The sequence below is a fragment of the Manis javanica genome, chromosome 9 (genome assembly GCF_040802235.1).
Source record: "Manis javanica isolate MJ-LG chromosome 9, MJ_LKY, whole genome shotgun sequence".
Classification (NCBI taxonomy): Eukaryota; Metazoa; Chordata; class Mammalia; order Pholidota; family Manidae; genus Manis; species Manis javanica.
This window is the reverse complement of record NC_133164.1, coordinates 75,575,725-75,597,196: the sequence shown is the minus strand read 5'-3', so window position 1 is coordinate 75,597,196 and position 21,472 is coordinate 75,575,725. Positions and strand designations below refer to the sequence as shown.

Here is a 21,472-nt window from a genome sequence, read left to right as displayed (position 1 = left end):
AAATGTATCCTACATTATATATGGATTGTAATTTTTATTGATTATTGCTTTCCTTATAAACATAAAGAGAAAGAAGGTAGCTTGTGTAAATACACATTGTAACAAAATTTAAAATAAAGTAATGAGGAAATCACAGGAGAGGAACCAATAAAGAGAGAGAAGCAGCACTAAAGAGAGTACCCAGTCCCATGCCTTGAGGTCTTTTATGTTCATGAGATGTATAATTGGAATTGCCATTAGCAATTCCAATGCAGATTTACTGAGTCAACATAACCCAAGAATAGATTTTATGGTATCTAGAAAAATGCATTGATTGGCAGTTCTCCAATTACCTATAAATATTTCTCATCAGACAGCTTTTGTTAGGCAGAAAGACAGTGGTTCAGCTTTGTACTCTGAAAGATAGCTGGAGAAGAGGATATTGTATGGAACCATGTTGTTCAAACACAAAGCCATCTCATCAGCTGATTTGAGGTGTGAGGTGTGACCTGTGAAGTCTGAGCATTGTGACAGAAGGGCACCTGAGCACAGAGCCACTCCCCTCTCTCTGCAGACCTGCACCAAGGGGCAGCTTATGCCAAGCCACAACATCCTTCAGAAACAATTTAGGTCCATTATTACAACACTCTGAAAGGGTTGTCTAGTCCCTAAAATTCTGGGTCATAAAGCAGTGCTTCCAAGGTGGTTACAGCAATTAAATCCTTTATTCAAATAAAATCCTGTGTGAATACCTAATACACACCAAAACAATTAAGGTGGCTGCTACCATTGAGGCAGGGCAGCCACACGCCACTGGTCTATGGCTTCTCCACAGTGGCCCCTGAAGCCTGGATAGCATGTCAACAACCCTAAAATCACTCTGCCAACAAATTCCAGAAAGCCATTTCTTCTAAGGTTAACAAAAACAACCGGAGATCAAAATCAAGACTAGTCCAGCACCACCCTGTAATTGAGGGAAAAAAAATCAATAAATCCTTCCTAGAATATTCAATACTAAGCAATAAACTTCCTGATGTGCTTACCAAGATAAAATAGTTGCAAAGTGTATGTCTGGACAACTAAGTTTGTTAACTCAAATGCAATAAAATGTTGGCAGATGTCTAACAAAAATATGTAATTTGATATTCTCAACTGACTCTGAAAACCTAACTGATGACATAGAACTCATATCTATTTTATCTTCATTTGAAAGAACGCCTTTTGCTATTGTCCTTTTTGCATAATGAAGTCATTCAAAAGAGCTTTTTAAAAATTTTATTGAAATGTTAAATATTTAAACATTTACATCTTAAAAAATCAAACTTAAAAGTAGTGGATTACTATTGGATCCCATTAGAAGCAATTTCCTTGCTTCTAAAAAGGTGGTACCTGTCAAACTTGGCTTTCAGGGTAATATGACGGACAGATTCTGAATAAGGGCCAGAAACTGGGGAGTTGGAATTGAGCTTCTACAGTTAATCCCGCTATAGATACATCTCCACAGGTGAAAATATAAAGTTAATAAAGATACCACATTTTGCCAACTTTAATATATATCCCCATAAAATTAAAAGGGACATAGCCATGTCTGGAATTGGAGTTGATATGCTCAAATCCCAGAAGTTCCTTATTAGTCTGAGAAAAAACTTTTTAATTTTGGAAGTTTGTAACTCTTTATCCCTTTCACCTAATATTACCCCTGCTCCCAGCCCCTCCCCTGTGGCAACCACTAGTTTGTTCTCTGTATTTAAGAATCCATTTCTGTTTTGTTTATTTTTTAGATTTCACATATAAGTGGAATCACATGGTATTTGTCTTTCTCTGTCTGACTTATGTCCCTTAGCATAATACCTCTTGCAAATGGCAAAATTTCATTCTTTTTTATCACTGAGTAATATTCCATATATCTTTTTTATCCATTCATCTATTGATGAACACTTAGGTTGTTTCCATATTTTGGCCATTATAATAAACTGCAACAAACACAGGAGTGTGCATATCTTTTCAAAGTAGTGTTTTTGTTTTCTTCAGGCAAATGCCAAGAAGTGGAATTACTGGGTCATATGATATTTTTAATTTTAATTTTTCAAGGAACCTCCGTACTGGTTTCCACAGTGGCTTCACCAATTTACATTGCCACCAACAGTGCACAAGGGTTCCTTTTTCTCTACAGCCTAACCAGCACTTTTTATTTCTTGCCTTTTTGATACTAGTCATATTCTGACTGGTGTGAGGTGATACCTCTTTGTAGTTTTGATTTGCATTTCTCTGATAATTAATGATGTGGAGCATCTATTTGCATGTCTGTTGCCCATCTGTATGTCTTCTTTGGAAAAATGTCTATTCAGGTCCTGTGGCCTTTTTTAATTGGATTCTTTGTTTGGGTTTTTGGTTTGTTTGGGGAGTTTTTGGTGTTATTTGAGTTCTTTATATGTATTGGGTATCAGCCCTTATCAGATATCTATCATTTGCAAATGTATATCATATTCTCTGATTTAGTAGGTGGCCTTTTCATTTGTTGATGATTTCCTTTGTGGAGCAGAAGCTTTTTTGTATGATGTTGTCCAACTTGCTTATTTCTGCTTTTGTTTCTCTTGCCTGGGGAGACATATCCAGAAAAAATTGCTATGGCCAGTGTCCAAGAGTTTGCTTCCTATGTTTTCTTGAGAAGTTTTATGATTAACATTTTAAAATTTAATTAAGAAAGAAGCTGGTATTATTTGAAAAGAAGTGACTCATATATTATTGCCTCAAGGGAAAAAGAGATGATCTTTTTAAAAGTAGGATAAACTATGTATTGGATCCATCAGATATAAACATGCCCATGTAGCCACTAAATTGCTAGAATAAACAAAAATGGCCAAGAACAAAAAGGGTTTCCAGTTTTAGTCTTAAACTACTTCAAAGGCAGGAAATCTTTTCCAGTTTTGTTTTTAACTTGATTCAGTGATACAATAGAAGAAAATTACTCATACAGGAACTTGAGGAGATATGAATGATTAAGGTCACATTATTTCTGGAAGACACTTGAGTGAGCAGATAACTCTTGATCTCACAGGTGAGAGAGGAGATGAGCACACAACTGAAAGTGGAGGCTGGGGGTTATAGACAAATGTATATCAAGCAAATGATTTAAAAAAAACAAGTAAGTGATTAAACAAAGGTTGTTATTGCTCAGGCCACAAGTTTAATTTATTAGTCATAAAATACAATTCAAGCACATTATTCAAGCAATTCAAGAGATAAGAGTTTGTAATTGAAACAGGAATAAACAGTCAATAGAACAGGCTGAAGTCCAAACACACGCATATATATATGGGAATGTAATACATAATAATGGCAACATTTCACCTAATCATTATGAAATATTATAAAAGAAAAGTGGTTTTAATGGATGTCCAATTGGAAAAATAGTACATTTTGATTCCTACCTCACATCATACAAAAAAAGAAACTTTAGATGCATTATATAGTTACATGAGAAAAACTAAACTAAAAAACACTAGCAGAAAATATTGGAAAATATTTGATTTATCATAAAGTAGAAAAGCTTTTCCTAAATAAGCTATATAACCTGAAAATCTTAAAAAGAAATAAGATTTGAATATTTTAAAATGTAAAGATTTTGTATCTTAAAGTTAACGGTTAAAATGACAAAAAAAGACACTGGGAACTTAATATTTGACAAAGCAAAGTTTAATTCTTATAAAAAGAATCCTTAAAAATAATTAAGAAAAAGGCAAACATATGAAAATGGACAAAGCCTAGAAAATACAATTTTTGTCACATCATTTGTTAGCACAAACTCACAGAATTTGATAATGAATAGTGTTTATGAAACTGCATGGACAGAAACTTCCAAATGTTATTTAAAAACATTGGATTACATTAGTGTGCTGTAGTGTAAGTTGGTTGTATCTACCCAAAATTAAATGCTTCACCCATATTTATGGCACAAAATTATCGTATCTAGAGTTGTAACTTACCCAAATATTATCTCCAAGATGTAAAGATACATGTCATTTCCAAGTGCCAAATGATTTCCCTCATTTGTGGAGTATAACAACAAAGCAAAACTGAAGAAACAAAACAGCAGTAGACTCACAGACTCCAAGAAGAAACTAGTGTTTACCTTCTTGGAGTTGGGGAAGGGGTTGGGGAGGGGGGGAAAGGAGGGAGGGAGAAGGGCATTAGGGGCATTATGATTAGCACACATAACGTAGGTGGGTCACAGGGAAGGCAGTGTAGCATGAGAAAGACAAGTAATGACTCTATAGCATCTTACTAAACTGAGGGACTTGGTAATATGGTTGAGTGTTAGAACCACAATGTTGCTCATGTGAAACCTTCATAAGATTGTATATCAATGATATCTTAATTTAAAAAAGATACATGTCGTTTCAGTGAAACATTGTTAATCAATGAAAAGTTGAAAGTAATTAAATGCTATAAAGTAGAACTGATTAAGTAAATATTGATATACTTCAAATAATATATTGTGAAAAAAATAATAAGATATGTAAGTGTCAGAACATGGAAAGATACTAGTAGTATATTAAAAAGAAGCAAATTATAGAAACAACCATTCAGTATAATCATACACACACACACACACACACACACACACACACACACACACGTAAAACATGTAAGTGCATAAAAATCCAGAAAAAAGCACACATTAAACTGTTGACAACTTCTACCTGGGATGTGGGGAAAAAGAAGGATTGGTGGTGTAGAAAGGGCCTTTTTTGTTTTTTTTCTTTATACTTCTCTATTGCTTGCATTTTTCTATTTTATTAGTTTATATGGTGATAAAATATACCCATTTTAAACAGTGCAATTCAGTATTTTTTGTTTCACAACATTGTGCAACTATTACCAGTATCTAATTCCAGATTATTTTCATCATCCCAAAGAGAAATCATTAGCAGTCACTCCCCATTCTTCCCTCTCCCATCCCCTGCCACCCACTAATCTTATTTCTGCCTCCATGGATTTGTTCTTGGTAGACGTTTTATATAAATGGATTATATAACATGTGGCTTTTTATGTTTGTCTTCTATCATTTAGCATATATTTTCAAAGTTCATGTTGTAGCATCTATCAATGTTTCATTTCTTTTTATTTGAAAAATAAAATTCCATTGTATGGATATATTTTTTTATCCATTTATCTATTCATTAGCTGATGGATCTTTGGATTGTTCTCACACTTGGATGATTATGAATAATGCCGTCATGAATGTTCATGTTCAAGTTTCTGTGTGAACATATGTTTTCAATTTCTGAGAATGTATCTAGGAGTGGAATTGCTGGGTTGTATGGTAGCTCTATATTTAATATCAAAGAACCATCAACCTGTCACCAAACTGATGGCACCATTTTGTACTCCCACCAGGGTCCAATATCTCCACATCCTCCTCAACAACTGTTATTTTTTGTGGGCTTTTTTTTGTTTGGGTTTTTAATTGTAGCTATCCTACTAGATGTGAACTGGTACTTCATTGTGGTGCTTATTTGCTTTTCCCTAATAACTAACATTGAGCATATTTTCATGTGTTTATTGGCCATTTGTATATCTTTTTTTGGAAGAAGGTCCAGTCAAGTACTTCGTACATTTTTAGATTTTAATGTGGTAAAACACATAGTGACATAAAATTTACCAACTTAACCATATTTAAGAGTTCAATTTTGTGCTATTAAGTGCACCCACATTGTGCTACCATCACCATTATTGAGCTATGCAGCTCTTTTCATCTTGCAAAGTCAAAACTCTGTACCCACTAAATATTTCGCTTTCCTCTTTCTTCCCAACCTCTGGCAAGTGGATCACATTTTTTTTATCCATTCATTTGTTGAGGGACACTTGATTTCCTTCCACATTTTGGCTACTGTGAATAATGCTGCTTTGAACATGGGTGTGTACATACACAGAAGTGGAATTGCTAGATCACATGATTATTGTATTTTTAACATTTTTGAGGAACCACTATACTGTTTCCGTAGCAGTGGTACCATTTTACATTCCCATAAACAGTGCACAAGGGTTACAATTTCTCCACATCCTCATTAATACTTGTTCTTTTCTGTGTTTGATTGCTTGTTTATAGTAGCCATCCTAAAGAGTGTGAGGTGACAGCTTGTGGTTTTGATTTTCACATCCCTAACAATTAGTGAGGAGCATTCTTTCGTGTGTTTATTGGCCATTTGTATGTCTTCTTTAGAGAAATGTCTGTTCAAGTCCTTTGCCCATCTTTTAATTGGGTTGTTTTTGTTTTTCTTGTAGAGTTGAAGATGTTCTTTATATATCCTCAATATTAACTCACCTCTTAATGGATATATGATTTTTACATGTTTCCTCCAATTCTGTGCATTGCCTTTTCACTCTGCTGTGAATAGAGGTTTTTAATTTTGATGTAACCCAATTTATCTATTTTTATTCTATTTTCCCTTTTATGCCTGTGCCTTTTGCACATTTTTAATTGGATTATTTGTCCTTTTGTTCTTGAATTATAAGAGCTCTTTACAGATTCTGAGTAGTAAAACCCTTATCAGATATATGATTTACAAATACTTTCTTGCATTCTGTGATTTGTCACTACATATTCATGATAGAATCATTCAGTACACAAAAACTTTAAATTATGATGAAGCACATCCATTCTTATTCGTTTGGTTGTGCTTTGGACATCATAGCTAAGTAGTGATTGCATATTCCAAGGTCATGGAAACTACCTGTTTCCTCCTAAGAGTTTTATAGTTTTCACTCTTCCATTTAGGTATTTGATTTATTAGTAGTTAATTTTTCATCTGATGTGAAATAGGGATCTAACTTTACTCTTTTGCATGTAAACATCTAGTTGTCTCGGCAGCATTTGTTGAAAAGGCTATATTTTCCTCCAACACATGCCAAATAACATTGACATTCTTGTCAAAGCTCAATTGACCATAAATGAGAGGGTCTGCCTATATAAAATATTTGACTTCCCACCTTTCACTTCATGCATCAGCAATACTAGACTGATGACTGTGACCAGACACAGAACACAGCTTCATTCCTCATGCCTGATGGCTGTTGCTCCTTTACCAAAGTGCCCGCTTTCTGACCCATCTCAAACAAGAAACAATTGCTCTCATCCATTTCCTTGATACACATTGAAAAAATGCGCATCTCATATTTAGAGATGAGAAAATATGTCAACACACATATACCACTCATGAACATATATACCTGCATTTCTACCATTTAACTAAATGTCCAGGAAATTTAATAAAAGGAGAAGGTAGAAATAAAGTTATTTTTCAAAATTTTTTCAAGGCTGATGCTGTCCATGTTTCCAAATGCCATTATCTGCAGGTAATCTCCCTTCCTAAAATAAATTCAGGAACCAGCTATGTCTCTGTCCTTCTCTGACATTTGAGTTGGCCAAGGAACAATAAGGGGGACAGCCATTATATACCAGTTCAAGAACGATCAGGAAGATTCAGGATGAAATCAGGAAGATCAGGAAGACACAGGAGATTGGCAGTGTCATCAAACTAAGGATTGTGACCAATAATGTAGTAGAGAACTTCCAGGACAAACTGCCAGATGATGGGAGCAATTTTACCCAAAAGCTGGGGATGCAGAAACACTTGTGTTCATACCGAATGATTTTTGGCTTTATCTGCTTCCCTGCCCCCAGTTTTGTCCACCTGATGCTTTCTAGCAATTAATATAGATCCTCTCTCACCATCCCCAGTCCACCTTTTTCATTTCCATCCTCTGCTCACTCCCATGGGAGTTTATTTTTCCTATGTTCTCCTATTGTCTATCCTATATTACTCTTCAAAAACCTGTTTTGGGAAACAAGCTAATTAACTATAATGTCATATTGATTGGTAAGCTTAGTGTGATAGCTTCCCTGGGTATTTGTATTTTAACAGAAGACATGGGACTTACAACAAAAAAATATATCCCTAACTGTGGCATTTCCAGTATTATCAAGCAGAAAAAGGATATGGTTTTCATGAAGAGCAAGCATTCCTAGTGAGTCTCCATCCACCTGGTGACCAGCTTCTCTGCCTTCATCTAAGGCTAATACTGCCCATGTTTCCAAATGCCATAACCTGCAGGTAATCTCCCTTCCTAAAATAAATTCAGGAACCAGCTATGTCTCTGTCCTTCTCTGACATTTGAGGACTGGAACATTCTAAAAGGAGTCTATGCCCTCTAGCTCCAAATACCAAATGTCTAAAAACAAAAACAAATTCTAACAGCCTATGGCAAAATGTGTGTGTGTGTGTGTGTGTGTGTGTGTGTGTGTGTGTGTGTGTGTGTGTGTGTAAAATAATTGCAAAGCCAAACTAAAACATTTTTACCTGGTGGTACCCATTCTGTTAATCAAATCTCATCTAAAATAGTGCATCCAGAACCCCAGGCAAAGGGAAGGAATTTAAACTCAGTTGTGATTCAGAATCAAAGAATAAATAAAAGCATGCATTTGTGGCATAAAGAGAAAGCCAGGGGACAGGATGTGGCTGCAAAAGGATTACTTCCCCTTCAAGCCACTGGTTTCATCTTAAGAAAAGATGAAGAGGTCATTTTCATCTGAAGGACAAGTTGAAAGGATTCTTGAACTTAAATAGCTACAGAAGTACTCACAACCTAGGAATCTGTTATTTGGTGTTAGCATGGTAATATCAGGCTTATAGACAATCCACAACATGAGAAAGTATGTTAATAATCTAATTACCTTTCCATTGCATTTGACAACTCTGTGATTACCACAGCAAATAATAATGAAAAAATATATTTCTAGAAGATTTGTGTTAAGCTTCAGGCAGTAAGTAAAAGGGGTTATAGAATGAAAATAACTCTAAGGAATAAATATCTAGTTTATAGTTTGAACATGTGTGTGACTTACTAAAATCTGAAGAATGGAGGATGCAGAGGGAGCAGATCAGGGATCCGGGTGGAGGTGGGAAGAGGAAAATCCTGTCTTGGACATGTTTGGTTTCAGGCACCTACAAGAAATTCAAAGAGAGGTCAAATACACAGTTGCCTATACAAATCTGGAATGCTGTCAAAATTTGTCAAAGATATAAACATATTATTATCAGAATAAATAATATGAAATTCACGGAGAAAAGTGGACAAAGACAAGGACCCCAGGCAAAGGTCTGGGATTTTATGGCTGTGTACACATGAAGGGCAAAGTGAAGGGGCAGCAAATCCTAGTGTGCTTGAAAGGGGGCTCAGCCTCCTGCAAATCAATAGATTGATCACCTGGCATCTCGACAACATTTATAACTTTGATGCAACCTTGGGGACAGTAGGATGTTGACAAAGGTGACAAAGGACAGGTACTGTGCTGCACAGTCTGAAAACTCAAATTTCTCTTGTTAGTTTCAAGGACTGGCTGGCTCAGTGGAGAAGTCTGGTGGGCTACAAGAACCACAAAGATTCCAAAAGTCTTGTTGATTTAATGTCAAAATAATTCTCTGCAACCTTCCTAGAGATATGGCTTAACTTTGTGGAACATCCATGTGAAGGTGGACAATGAATCCTGTCCACATTTAATCATGAAAAAGGGGTGACGAATGATGGTGTGAGAAGGGGGCAAGCAGGCAAGGGCCACAGGCCGGAGCCTCAGATGCTTGGGAATAAAGCAAGCAGGCCTTTTGTTCCACCCCTGTGGTGTCCCCCTCCCTCTCTTCACAGGGGCACGTGACAGGGGCGAGAGTCTTGGGTTTGACAGGGTGCCGTGTTCAGTGCTCTTAGAGCCAATCCCTGCAGCAGCTGAACACAATTTCTTAGTGGAAACACTATTCTTTTCTGCACATTGAATCAGCATCTAATTTAAAACCAATGTTTGTTTAGTTCTGATTCAACTATTATGGTTCCACATGAAGCTTGAGACATAAGGAGTAAATGGTCTGTTGCAATGACAAAATGACTAACAGCAAAAAAAAATCTATTACTAACACAAGTAGTGGTCCAGGCAGTGGAAGACGTTTTGCAGATTGGATTTACATTTAACACATTTCAATCTGATAAATTTTTAAACTTACTGCTGAGAATGGTTCCAGTCAGAAGGGCAGGAATTTTAAAAACACACACACAAATAGCATTTGGCAAATGGATTATCAACTGGAGTGCAGACCTTTTGTAACAGATCAGAACATATGGAATATCAGTTTCCCAGAGCAGTCTTTTCATGGTAAAATTGGCCAAGTACTTTCAAGCTATAGCCAAATGTAGGATGTCTATGCCAATTTGTAAATATTGTTGAAATTGTACTGTTGGAAGGGAGGCTTCTAAAACTACTGCCATGTCAAAAGATGAAAGTATTCCTAGTGATTGAAAGGAAGATATCATTGTAGAAGCAAACTTAAAAATTATAAAAGGACTCCAGTGGCAATTTAACGTTTAACACATTGCAAATTCTGGTGCTGTCTTTGCGAGCTGGTTTTCGAACACTTTCAGTTGGCATGTTTGGGGATATAGTATGGGACTGAGAAATTTTAATGGTTTGAGATTTTTGGAGTTGTTGGGATAGAGTGAATACATTTTACATGTGGGATAAACATGGATGTTTGGGTGCCACAGGATGGACCACGTAGACAGAATAATGGCTCCACGGAGACATTCCAGCCCCTAGAAGCTGGAAAAGGCAAAGAACAGATCTTCTCCTAGAATCTCCAGAAAGAATGTAACCCTGCTGACACCTTGATTTTAGGACTTCTGTTTGTTGTGCCCAAAGTCATGAATCCCAGAAGACCACCAAGGAGCCAACACCGATGCAAAAGCAAAGAGCCTTTATTCAAGCTAGCTCGAGCTCAATTTCTCATCTACACCAACACAGTGGCAAGATGCCAGAGAAAGAGAGCGAGTTTCAATACCACAAAGGTTTTATGGGGTTCTAGGGCAGTTGGTGGGGTGATGGTTGTGGCTCTGGCTGATTGGCTGGATCTAGGGGTAGTTGGTGGGGTGATAGATCATGGCTCTGGTCAATTGGCAGGGTCTAAGGGTGGTGGGTGAGCTGTTTGGTGACTGGAGAGGAGAGAGACCAAGCTCTGATTGGGTGAAATAGGATTCAGGTCCTGATTTACTGAGGTAGGATCCAGGTCCCAATTGGCTGAAATAGAATCTGGGAGCTTGCCCTTTCATTCCCCCCTTTCTCTGGATCCTACGAAGGGACCCAATCATGGGTCTAATAAGGTTTTGCAGTTGTAAGGAGGTAAAGGCTAATACTGTTGTCTTAGCACCATTAGCTGGACTGTATTAATTCTATATTTAATAAAAGTTATCAGTTTATTGAGGATACATGGTCTAAAGGTAATAAGATTACTAGGGGCTTGTATTGAGCACAGAGGACTATCAGTTGGACGGCCCCCACGTGGTCTCTGAGAATCTGGACCACCCTGTTGATGATACAGGGCCCAATGGTTAGTAAAAGGAGTAGGATGGCAAGGGGTCCTTGAATATTAAAGATAATTTCCTGCCTTGATTTCTCTCTGGGACACTGGCACCTTGGTTTGGGCGCACATCAAAAGACTGCGTGCCCAGCCTCTAAGGTTGGCTGAGATATTGTCTATTTGCTGAAGAAACCTGCCTTTTACTATGCCATCTACAGCTGGGTCTGCATGCTAAGTCAATTGCTGAGCTTGCAAAATTACCTCGTCAGATCTGAAGGAGGGAAGACAGCACATAGGCCTGGGCCTTTTAGTATGCTAAAGTGAATCTTATACACCATTACAAATGATTAGCATAATAAAACATGTGGTACTCTTCTTTATCTGGGGAACATTAACTGATCTCACTGAAGAATGATTCTAGAGCTTAATGTTCAACATAGTTTTAGTAGGGGGGTGGGGTTCCAGCATGTAGTTACGTTGCTCTGATTGCAAATATCCTGCCTTGCTTTCTCCAGAGGCTCTCTCTCACCTCATTCTGTCTAAGACTATGGTCCCTGTCTCATTCTCCCCTCTACAGATGGAGACCCTAGCTGCTGCTAGGGAAAGGGGGCAATGACCGCTCTGGCTGCTTCGTGCTGATAGGGGGCGCAGTAAAGGGTGCAGCTAGGTCTCCATCACTGGTCAGTTGAGAGGGCCTCAGAAAGTTGGCACTTCTATTCTGGGTTTCATTTCTATTACTATTTGCAGTTTTGTGGCTTCTAGGCAAGATAAAACAAATTGTGTTATTAGGTTAAGTAGCAACATCTGGAGTTGGATTTTCTATTCTGGAAGGACAAACTTGAGGAGATTAAGAATGCATGGCTGAATATGAGAACTAGAAATATGAAGACTCTAATTAAGAATCATAGTCAGGTATTATGGGGAAACTAGAATTCTGGATATTAGGATTTAGTATAGATAAGACAGCATTATTGAAACAACACTTTTCTCTAAAATCACCCTTATTTTTATTAGAATTAGCCAGATTAAGAAAACAATAAAGAGTTGGCTTGATTATTTGCATAAATGCAGCAAGAAGAGCAATTGATTACATAGGCTCTTTTAAATGTGCCTTGCTGAAACTTTTTGTAAGGAATTTCCGATTGAACTTTTAAAGGCCTCTTGAGGCCAGACAGCCAAGCCAGACTTGCCGTCAGGTTTTGCCTGCAGTACCTATAGATTTGGGTGAATTCATCTCTTCTTCAGGTTCCTGCACCTGCCAGGAAGTGACCTTCCTTACTCACCTGGTAAGGCTGCTGGGAACCCTGTAAGCAAGGTACCAGGGGCTTTGTTGGCTTTATAAAGTCAACCTTAGTTCCTTAAAGCTGTTCATATCTGAGTTTATGCACGTGTCTCTCAGGTATGACATTCCAGTCAAAGCCTTGGTAATATAACCTGTATTTTTAATTGGTCCTCTTACAAGGAATGCAGGTTCTTATTGAACTTATGCAAATAAACATACTGCCATGAAACATAAAAATACTGAAAGCTTTTAAATTCTTGAGGGGTCAGGTAGAAAGATAAATGTTTCAATTCTGCTTATAAAGGTATTGTCATTCATGAAACTGTTGTCAGCTTAAGAGAAAAAGCTTAAAACACTTTATCAGCAATATCTGAAACAAAGTCACAAAACCATCTTCCTTAGTTCACTTAATCCTATGTAACCAATACCTGTTCTGCTGAAATCTAGTTCTTTACTAGTATAGGAGTAATAAAACAGTGACTATAAGTGGCAAAAGACTTAGAAATGACAATGGAAAAAGATCTGATGAGAGCTTACTGCAAGACAGTAGACATAAGGAAATTCAGATATTTCTGTAACAAAAAAACATTCAGTAACAAAGTTTAACATCATTCCCTTTGACAGTGCTTTCCAGGTAATTAAGCAGGTAAGTATATATCAGATAAATAAGCCAAATTAGTCAAAAACTTTCTCCAATGAGAAAAAAAAATTCCTCTGACATGTTCCAGGGGCCCTCTGGAAAATATCAGAGTTAACTAGAGGTAAAAGTACCTTTTTGAATTTGATTTTGGAAAGCTGTCAGAAGAAAGTTTATTTGGCACTTGCTTAAATAGTATTATAGGTTGCTATGAAGCAATACTTATCTATTTAACCAGAATGACAAAATATCTCACAGGCAAATAAAGAAGTTTACACAGTTGTTAGCAAACTTTAGCTTTTAGTCTTTTTAATACTAAGATGTCATTTTCTTAAATACTCAGACAACTCATTGAGACTTTAAGCATGAGAAACTTCTTTGATAAAACAATTAGAAAGCCTTTTTCAATCTTTCAACATTAAAAGCAGACTAACAGTTTAAGAAAACTTTGTCTTTTTAACTGAAAACAAAATTCTAATTTTGCTGTGTACTTGATACTGAGATTCATTTGTTTTAATTTTATATAGCATGACCATATAAAATTCTTCCAAAGCTTTCTACAACCTTCTCCTTATATTTAGATTTCTCTTTCTAAATAAACAGCTGTACTTTTCAATAAAGTTACTTTCTTTTATCAAAAGACACGTTCTTTAGCATGCAGAACTGTTTTCATTATTACTTTAAGTAGTTTTAATTAGAACTTAAAACAATTAGGTACCTTAATTTCTAGTGAACACTGAGAAGCAGGCTACACTAGCATTCTTTAGATTGACAAATTTATGAACATTTTATAATTTCTGTAACTATGAGCTTTACAGCACAATCTCTCACTAAACATAAAGTATATCAACTTAGCAAAACTTTAAGATTTTAGGTTACTACAAAGATTCTCAGGCTGCAGGTAGGTATACACACACTGTAACACACAATTAAAGAGGTGTTCACTTGCCACACTCATTTAGTTCATTCATTTGTAACAACTCTGCTAGATTACTTACAAGACCTTTACTGAATATTAGAAAAAGCCAAGCCTTTAAGCATTTTATTCTTAAAAGATTTAGCAGATAACATGACTTAAATGACCTTAGGTAAATTGAGGCAGCTGATAACTACAAGGACATGCCCTCCTCAGGCATACCCAAATTAGCATTAATGCTTAACATTTTTTTATCAGATTTTCTGGAAGTTTTAGAATGCCCAATTTTCACAAGCGCTTGTCTTTAAATCAATTTCATTAATACCATCTGGAGGTAGAAAGATATTTTCATTTACACACTTAGACACACAAACATACAGACTGAGACATAATGATAAGGTTCCCTCTGGCAGCCATCCAACATTGAAAACTGGCTACTCACTAGAACAAAATGTCTGCCACCGACCCTTCTGAACTTCCACACTGAGGTTGTAAAAGAGTGGTTGGATTGAATGTTCCCTCCAGCAGCCAGCCAACGTTAAAGGATGGCCACTTGAGGTGCAGAAAACACGAAATTTTCTCTTCTTGATGTCCATGCTCAAATTGTGAGTTCTCTCCCTAACATCTGAGAAAAATGGTCTGTCATGAGAGACAAGGGGGTTGTCTGCGTCTGTCCCATTTCTTCTGTCAACAAGACTAAGACAAACATGACAAACAACAAACAGGCGCCTACAGAGAAGAATCTGCCACGGCCGCAGAGGCAAAACTGAAAGTAAGTTGAGGGCCTGTTGGACTGCAGCGGCAGCTGACTTTCCTCACAGATGAGGACCTCGTCCTCCAGACGGGGGCAAGGGACGTCTCCCAGAACCCCTGGTCTGCGACCTGCCAGCGCGTCCGCATAAGTCAATGCCGACCCAGATACAGATTGGAGCTCCTACAGGCTTATACAGGCTTGCTCGTGAACAGAAACAGTGAGACACAGATAAAGACAGAGTGAGACACAGGTAGACAAGGACAGACAAATAACTGAGTGCACTCACCAGCCAGCACAGGACCCTCCAGGTCGGGAGTCCTGGGGGTCTCTGGGATCCCAGACGAGCCCCCAAATGTTGTGCCCAAAGTCACGAATCCCAGAAGATCACCAAGGAGCCAACACCGATGCAAAAGCAAAGAGCCTTTATTTGAGCTAGCTCGAGCTCAATTTCTCATCTACACCAACACAGTGGCAAGATGCCAGAGAAAGAGAGCGAGTTTCAATACCACAAAGGTTTTATGGGGTTCTAGGGCAGTTGGTGGGGTGATGGTTGTGGCTCTGGCTGATTGGCTGGATCTAGGGGTAGTTGGTGGGGTGATAGATCATGGCTCTGGTCAATTGGCAGGGTCTAAGGGTGGTGGGTGAGCTCTTTGCTGACTGGAGAGGAGAGAGACCAAGCTCCGATTGGGTGAAATAGGATCCAGGTCCTGATTGGCTGAGGTAGGATCCGGGTCCCAGTTGGCTGAAATAGAATCTGGGAGCTTGCCCTTTCACTGTTGAGAACCATAAGATTATAAATATGTGTTGCTTTAAGCTACTGCATTTGTGGTAATTTATTACAGGAACAATATTAAGAAACAAATACAGAAGTATGAAAAAAAAGTAATGGAAGGCTTTTTGTTTGTTTGTTTTTTAGTCCTGCACTTCTTGGCCTCAAGAGGAACTCAGAAGTGACATTATATTTCCAATTATACACTGCAGGAAATGTTGCAAAGATGGATTCAGCCAGTGAAAAGTAGAACCTTATAACTGGCAATTTAGTTTAAGGCAGGATTAAGCAACAGTAGGTGTTTTTCCTACAGGTGTAGCAGCAATTATATTGGCTGGATTCCAGAGGAAAATACGATATTGGCCATTCACACTTCTGTGATCTCGCAGAGCAGCAACTGCATTCACTGCATCTGTTCTGCAGAGAATAACAATGGTTGGGGTCATCACTATTTCAAAGAATGGTGTAAGTCCTGAAAATGTCACTGTACATAGATAGTTTGGGCAACACTATAATTCTAAATATAGATTATCTTGGATAAGTCACCTGGACTCCTGTCTCAAAACCTGTTACTACATGTTAGTTGATACCTTTTTCTTGGTTCTACTCCTATCTCAATTGTAATAGCTGCCAAACGTTCAGTCACAAGGGCAGTTCGCTGCTCAGGCTGGGAGCCTATCCTAACAGCAATGGCTAAAGTGATGTTGAGCCTCATTACAGAAACAACTGTATCTGACCCAACTTGACAGAGGTTGTTATACTCTCTACTAGTGATATTGATAGTACTTTGGTAATCATTCACGTTAATAGGATTTCTATCTAACTCCATTGACACAGCACTCCAGGAGAATGGCTCAAAGAATCCAAAGGTTGTCATTGCCCATTTAGAGCATTTTTGTTCCAGGATTTAAGAACAAGCCTGTTAAAGTTCCACTGCTTTTGGTAATTCCTTGACATTTTATTCCTTTAATGATTCACTTGATGAAAAATGGCCACACTTCTTAACTGTAATTTTCACAGTAATATACTTATAGACTACTTTGTTACAGGGATCTATCCCATAACAGTTGTGGATTTCTGACCAGATGGTCCTTTACCTCTGGAGACAATGAAAGGACTCTAGTAGTTTCTCCATTACTCTGTCTAATGGTATCGGCTGCTTGGGTCAGCTTTATTAGTCTTAAATTTTCATTTTCTGTGTTTAGTAGAGATAGAGATGAGGATGTTGGAGACTAAAGAAAGCCCTACTATTTTCAGATAATCAGGGAGAAAAACGTTTGGTTCTTCAAAAATTTTTAGGCAATAGTTTGCATTTTCCTCATAAATTTTAGTTGGCCCTAGTTAAATTAAATGGCCTTCACTTTTTTTGTAAAGTATTTTGTGTTGAAACAAGATGAAGAATATTCATGCTTTCTTTAATGCCTTTAAGAATAAATAATAAATTGACATTACATAGGTATAAGCTCAATCTCTGGAATTAATTAAATAGGAGGGGATATAGAATGTTTGCATGAATAATTCTAAAACCACACACATAGCAAAAATGTAATTGTTGTTTAACTGATAATACAAGATTAGGGGATATTAAGCTCTAGGTCAGCTTTTCTTGTCTCACAGATGTGTGATACTGTAAAGCAAAGACTATAAAAAGAAAGAGACCCAGCTGAGCTTATCAGTTTTAACCATGCCCACCTGCATGCCAACTGAGATGAATTTACCACTTGTTACTAACCTAACCTAAAATGCTCTGTTGAGCATAAGATAAAATCACTTTTACCTGCTTGTATTAATTATGACAAGAGTGTTCTTAGAAATCTCCCTTTCAAATTTAGCAGCTTTGATAGATTTTTAATAATGCAAGGAGTCATTTTTGATTGTTGATTTGTTAAATGATTCTTTTTTTCAGAAAAATTGTAAATAATCAAAAGCAGAAGATAAATTAAGCTGCATTTATAAGGACTAGATGGTATGAGAAATCATGCATACAAGTGTGTATATATGTATGAGAAAAAAATTAAATGAAAAAACTTTATTGGAATATAAACCTTGGATTGTTAACAGCAAGGATCATAGAGCTATTAGATATAATAGTTATTGTTTAACACAGATGCTTTTGTCATTTGCTCTAAAACTTCTGCAGTTGGTGAGAATTTTAGAGAATTTAGTGTTGCCTACATAGTTAATAGTATTTTTTTTTCTTTTTTTATGCTTTATTCTTTGCTTTTAACTTTTTTTTTTTTTTTTTTGAGAGGGCATCTCTCATATTTATTGATCAAATGGTTGTTAACAACAATAAAATTCAGTATAGGGGGGTCAATGCTCAATGTACAATCATTAATCCATCTCAAGCCTAATTCTCGTCAGTCTCCAATCTTCTGAAGCATAACGAACAAGTTCTTACATGGTGAACGAATTCTTACAGAGTGAATAAATTCTTACATGGTGAACAGTACAAGGGCATTCATCACAGAAACTTTCGGTTTTGATCATGCAATATGACCTATAAACCATCAGGTCAAATATGAATATTCATTTGATTTTTGTACTTGATTTATATGTTGATCCCACATTTCTCCTATTATTATTATTATTTTTATTTTTAATAAAATGCTGAAGTGGTAGGTAGATGCAAGATAAAGGTAGAAAACATAGTTTAGTGCTGTAAGAAGGCAAATGTAGATGATCAGATGATCAGGTGTGTGCCTATGGACTAAGTATTAATCCAGGCTAGACAAGGGCAGCAAGACATCCATGGATGCAGAAGATTTCTCTCAAAGCAGGGGGTGTGAGGTTCTGAGCCTCACCTCTGTTGATCCCCAAATTCTCACCTGATGGCCCCCCTGCGACTGTGCCTGTCTTAGGTTGTTCCTCCCTTGAGGAATCTTACCCGTCTCTGGCTAACCAGTCATCTTCCGGGGCCATACAGGGAAATGTAAAGTTGGTAAATGAGAGAGAAGCCATATTGTTTGCAAAGGTTAGCTTTTTACTTCTTTGCAGATTTATGCCCTGTGGCTTCTATGCCCAGCACTTGTCTCGAGGTATCTTTACCACCTGGAGGAATTATGATACTCGGTAAATTCGATATGAGGCACAAATTCTATTTAAGGTTTGTAATTAGGAAGGAAGAAGAAAAGCTATAGATGTAGCATATGAAGGAAACTTGGGAGGATTGATTATTTCTTTGACATATCTTCTTGTATAGTACCTTAAGTATGTATAGGTTTTAAACTACTAACTAATTTGCACACACATATTAACATAATAGGAATACGGTGACATAAACAAAGCAAATCTATAATTACCAGCCATCTCCAGTGAAGCCAAGAAAACCATTTAGGCACCCTAGGCATTTGTGAAAATTTATCTATGATATGATGGATATTTTCCAACTGTACTTGAACCATCAGACAAATTAAAGCAGCCCATTTCTGGGATCTGTTCACATCCCATATGTTCTTTTAACCATAGATAGTCTATAGTCATGAGATTTTGGGGTGCTACAACTTGCACCCCTCCCAACTCCTGGTTGAGTTCCAACAGTACAGATCCAGTCAAATTCGTTGTCTCACTGTATGCACATGCCAGCCTAGACATCTCCCTCCTCCTTCTTATGGCAAGTCCAGGAGACGGTGGGCTGGATGCAGCCACAACCGCAGCATCGTCCGGATCCCTGTGGAGGCTTTTTGATGATCATCCCCCGGCACGAGTCCTCCAGAGAGTGCTGATGCCGGAAGCTCCTCCTCATATCGTATCTTAGTTCATTTTCTGGGTATCCAAGCTAGGCCTTGATCTTCTGCGTAGAAACAAACAGACCCTTTGCCCACACTTTGACATGCCCTCTATACCACTGTGCAGAACTCATTGGAGGTCAGCACACAGTAACTGCTTTTTTTTTTTTTTTTTAATTAAGAGAAAGGAATATTATCAGAAAAGAGTACCTCCATAGCTGATCATCTGACACCCTTTAAGTGATCAACATTAAGGATATTTAAAGCATGCGTTGATCTTTGATTTACCAATAGTTTTATCCTGTTAAGGAGTAATCCCCCTTTTCTTTCTTTCTTTCTATTTTTTTTTTAAATTTTTAATCTACACTTACCTGAAGAATACTATGTTTACTATGCTCTCCCCTATATCAGGTCCCCCCTAACAACCACATTACGGTTACTGTCCATCAGCTTAGCAAAATGTGGTAGAGTCACTACTTGTCCTCTCTGTGTTGTGCAGCCCACCCTCTCCTTTCTCCCTCCCCCCCATGCATGCTAATCTTAATACCCCCCTTCTTCTTCCCCCCCCTTATCCCTCCCTGCCCACCCATCCTCCCCAGTTCCTTTCCCTTTGGTACCTGTTAGTCCATTTTTGGGTTCTGTAATTCTGCTGCTGTTTTGTTCCTTCAGTTTTTCCTTTGTTCCTATACTCCTCAGATGAGTGAAATCATTTGGTATTTCTCTTTCTCCACTTGGCTTATTTCACTGAGCATAATACTCTCCAGCTCCATCCATGTTGCTGCAAATGGTTGGATTTTTCCACTTCTTATGGCTGAGTAGTATTCCATTGTGTATATGTACCACATCTTCTTTATCCATTCATCTCCAGATGGACATTTAGGTTGCTTCCAATTCTTGGCTATTGTAAATAGTGCTGCGATAAACATAGGAGTGCATCTGTCTTTCTCAAAGTTGATTGCTGCGTTCTTAGGGTAAATTCCTAGGAGTGGAATTCCTGGGTCAAATGGTAGGTCTGTTTTGAGCATTTTGATGCACCTCCGTACTGCTTTCCACAATGGTTGAACTAATTTACATTCCCACCAGCAGTGTAGGAGGGTTCCCCTTTCTCCACAGCCTCGCCAACATTTGTTGTTGTTTGTCTTTTGGATGGCAGCTATCCTTACTGGTGTGAGGTGATACCTCATTGTAGTTTTAATTTGCATTTCTCTGATAATTAGCGATGTGGAGCATCTTTTCATGTGTCTCTTGGCCATCTGTATTTCTTTTTTGGAGAACTGTCTGTTCAGTTCCTCTGCCCATTTTTTAATTGGGTTATTTGTTTTTTGTTTGTTGAGGCGTGTGAGCTCTTTATATATTCTGGACGTCAAGCTTTATCAGATCTGTCATTTTCAAATATATTCTCCCATACTGTAGGGTTCCTTTTTGTTCTATTGATGGTGTCTTTCGCTGTACAGAAGCTTTTCAGCTTAATGTAGTCCCACTTGCTCATTTTTGCTGTTGTTTTCCTTGCCCGGGGAGATATGTTCAAGAAGAGATCACTCATGTTTATGTCTAAGAGGTTTTTGCCTATGTTTTTTTCCAAGAGTTTAATGGTTTCGTGACTTACATTCAGGTCTTTGATCCATTTTGAGTTTACCTTTGTATATGGGGTTAGACAATGGTCCAATTTCATTCTCCTGCATGTAGCTGTCCAGTTTTGCCAGCACCATCTGTTGAAGAGACTGTCATTTTGCCATTGTATGTCCATGGCTTCTTTATCAAATATTAATTGACCATATATGTTTGGGTTAATTTCTGGGGTCTCTAATCTGTTCCACTGGTCTGTGGCTCTGTTCTTGTGCCAGTACCAAATTGTCTTGATTACTATGGCTTTGTAGTAGAGCTTGAAGTTGGGGAGTGAGATCCCCCCTACTTTATTCTTCTTTTTCAGGATTGCTTTGGCTATTCGGGGTCTTTGGTGTTTCCATATGAATTTTTGAATTATTTGTTCCAATTCATTGAAGAA

At 37.6% G+C, this 21,472-nt stretch overlaps 1 long non-coding RNA gene and 2 pseudogenes across 1 annotated transcript in view; 2 read left to right on the top strand and 1 right to left on the bottom strand.

Annotated features, from left to right (window-relative positions):
• Positions 1 to 15,608, bottom strand: part of LOC108390641 (uncharacterized) — a 41,503-nt gene extending 25,895 nt beyond the window's left edge. The window contains exons 1-2 of the long non-coding RNA XR_001851559.3: positions 15,257 to 15,608; positions 8,888 to 8,987 (exon numbers count right to left, since the gene is read on the bottom strand). This is a non-coding gene — a long non-coding RNA (uncharacterized lncRNA). The remainder of the gene's footprint in view (positions 1 to 8,887; positions 8,988 to 15,256) is intronic.
• On the top strand, positions 9,916 to 10,481 carry LOC140843567 (solute carrier family 41 member 2-like; annotated as a pseudogene).
• Positions 15,609 to 15,769: 161 nt separating the features above from the next.
• Positions 15,770 to 16,485, top strand: LOC118968849 (solute carrier family 41 member 2-like; annotated as a pseudogene).
• Positions 16,486 to 21,472: the final 4,987 nt, after the last annotated feature.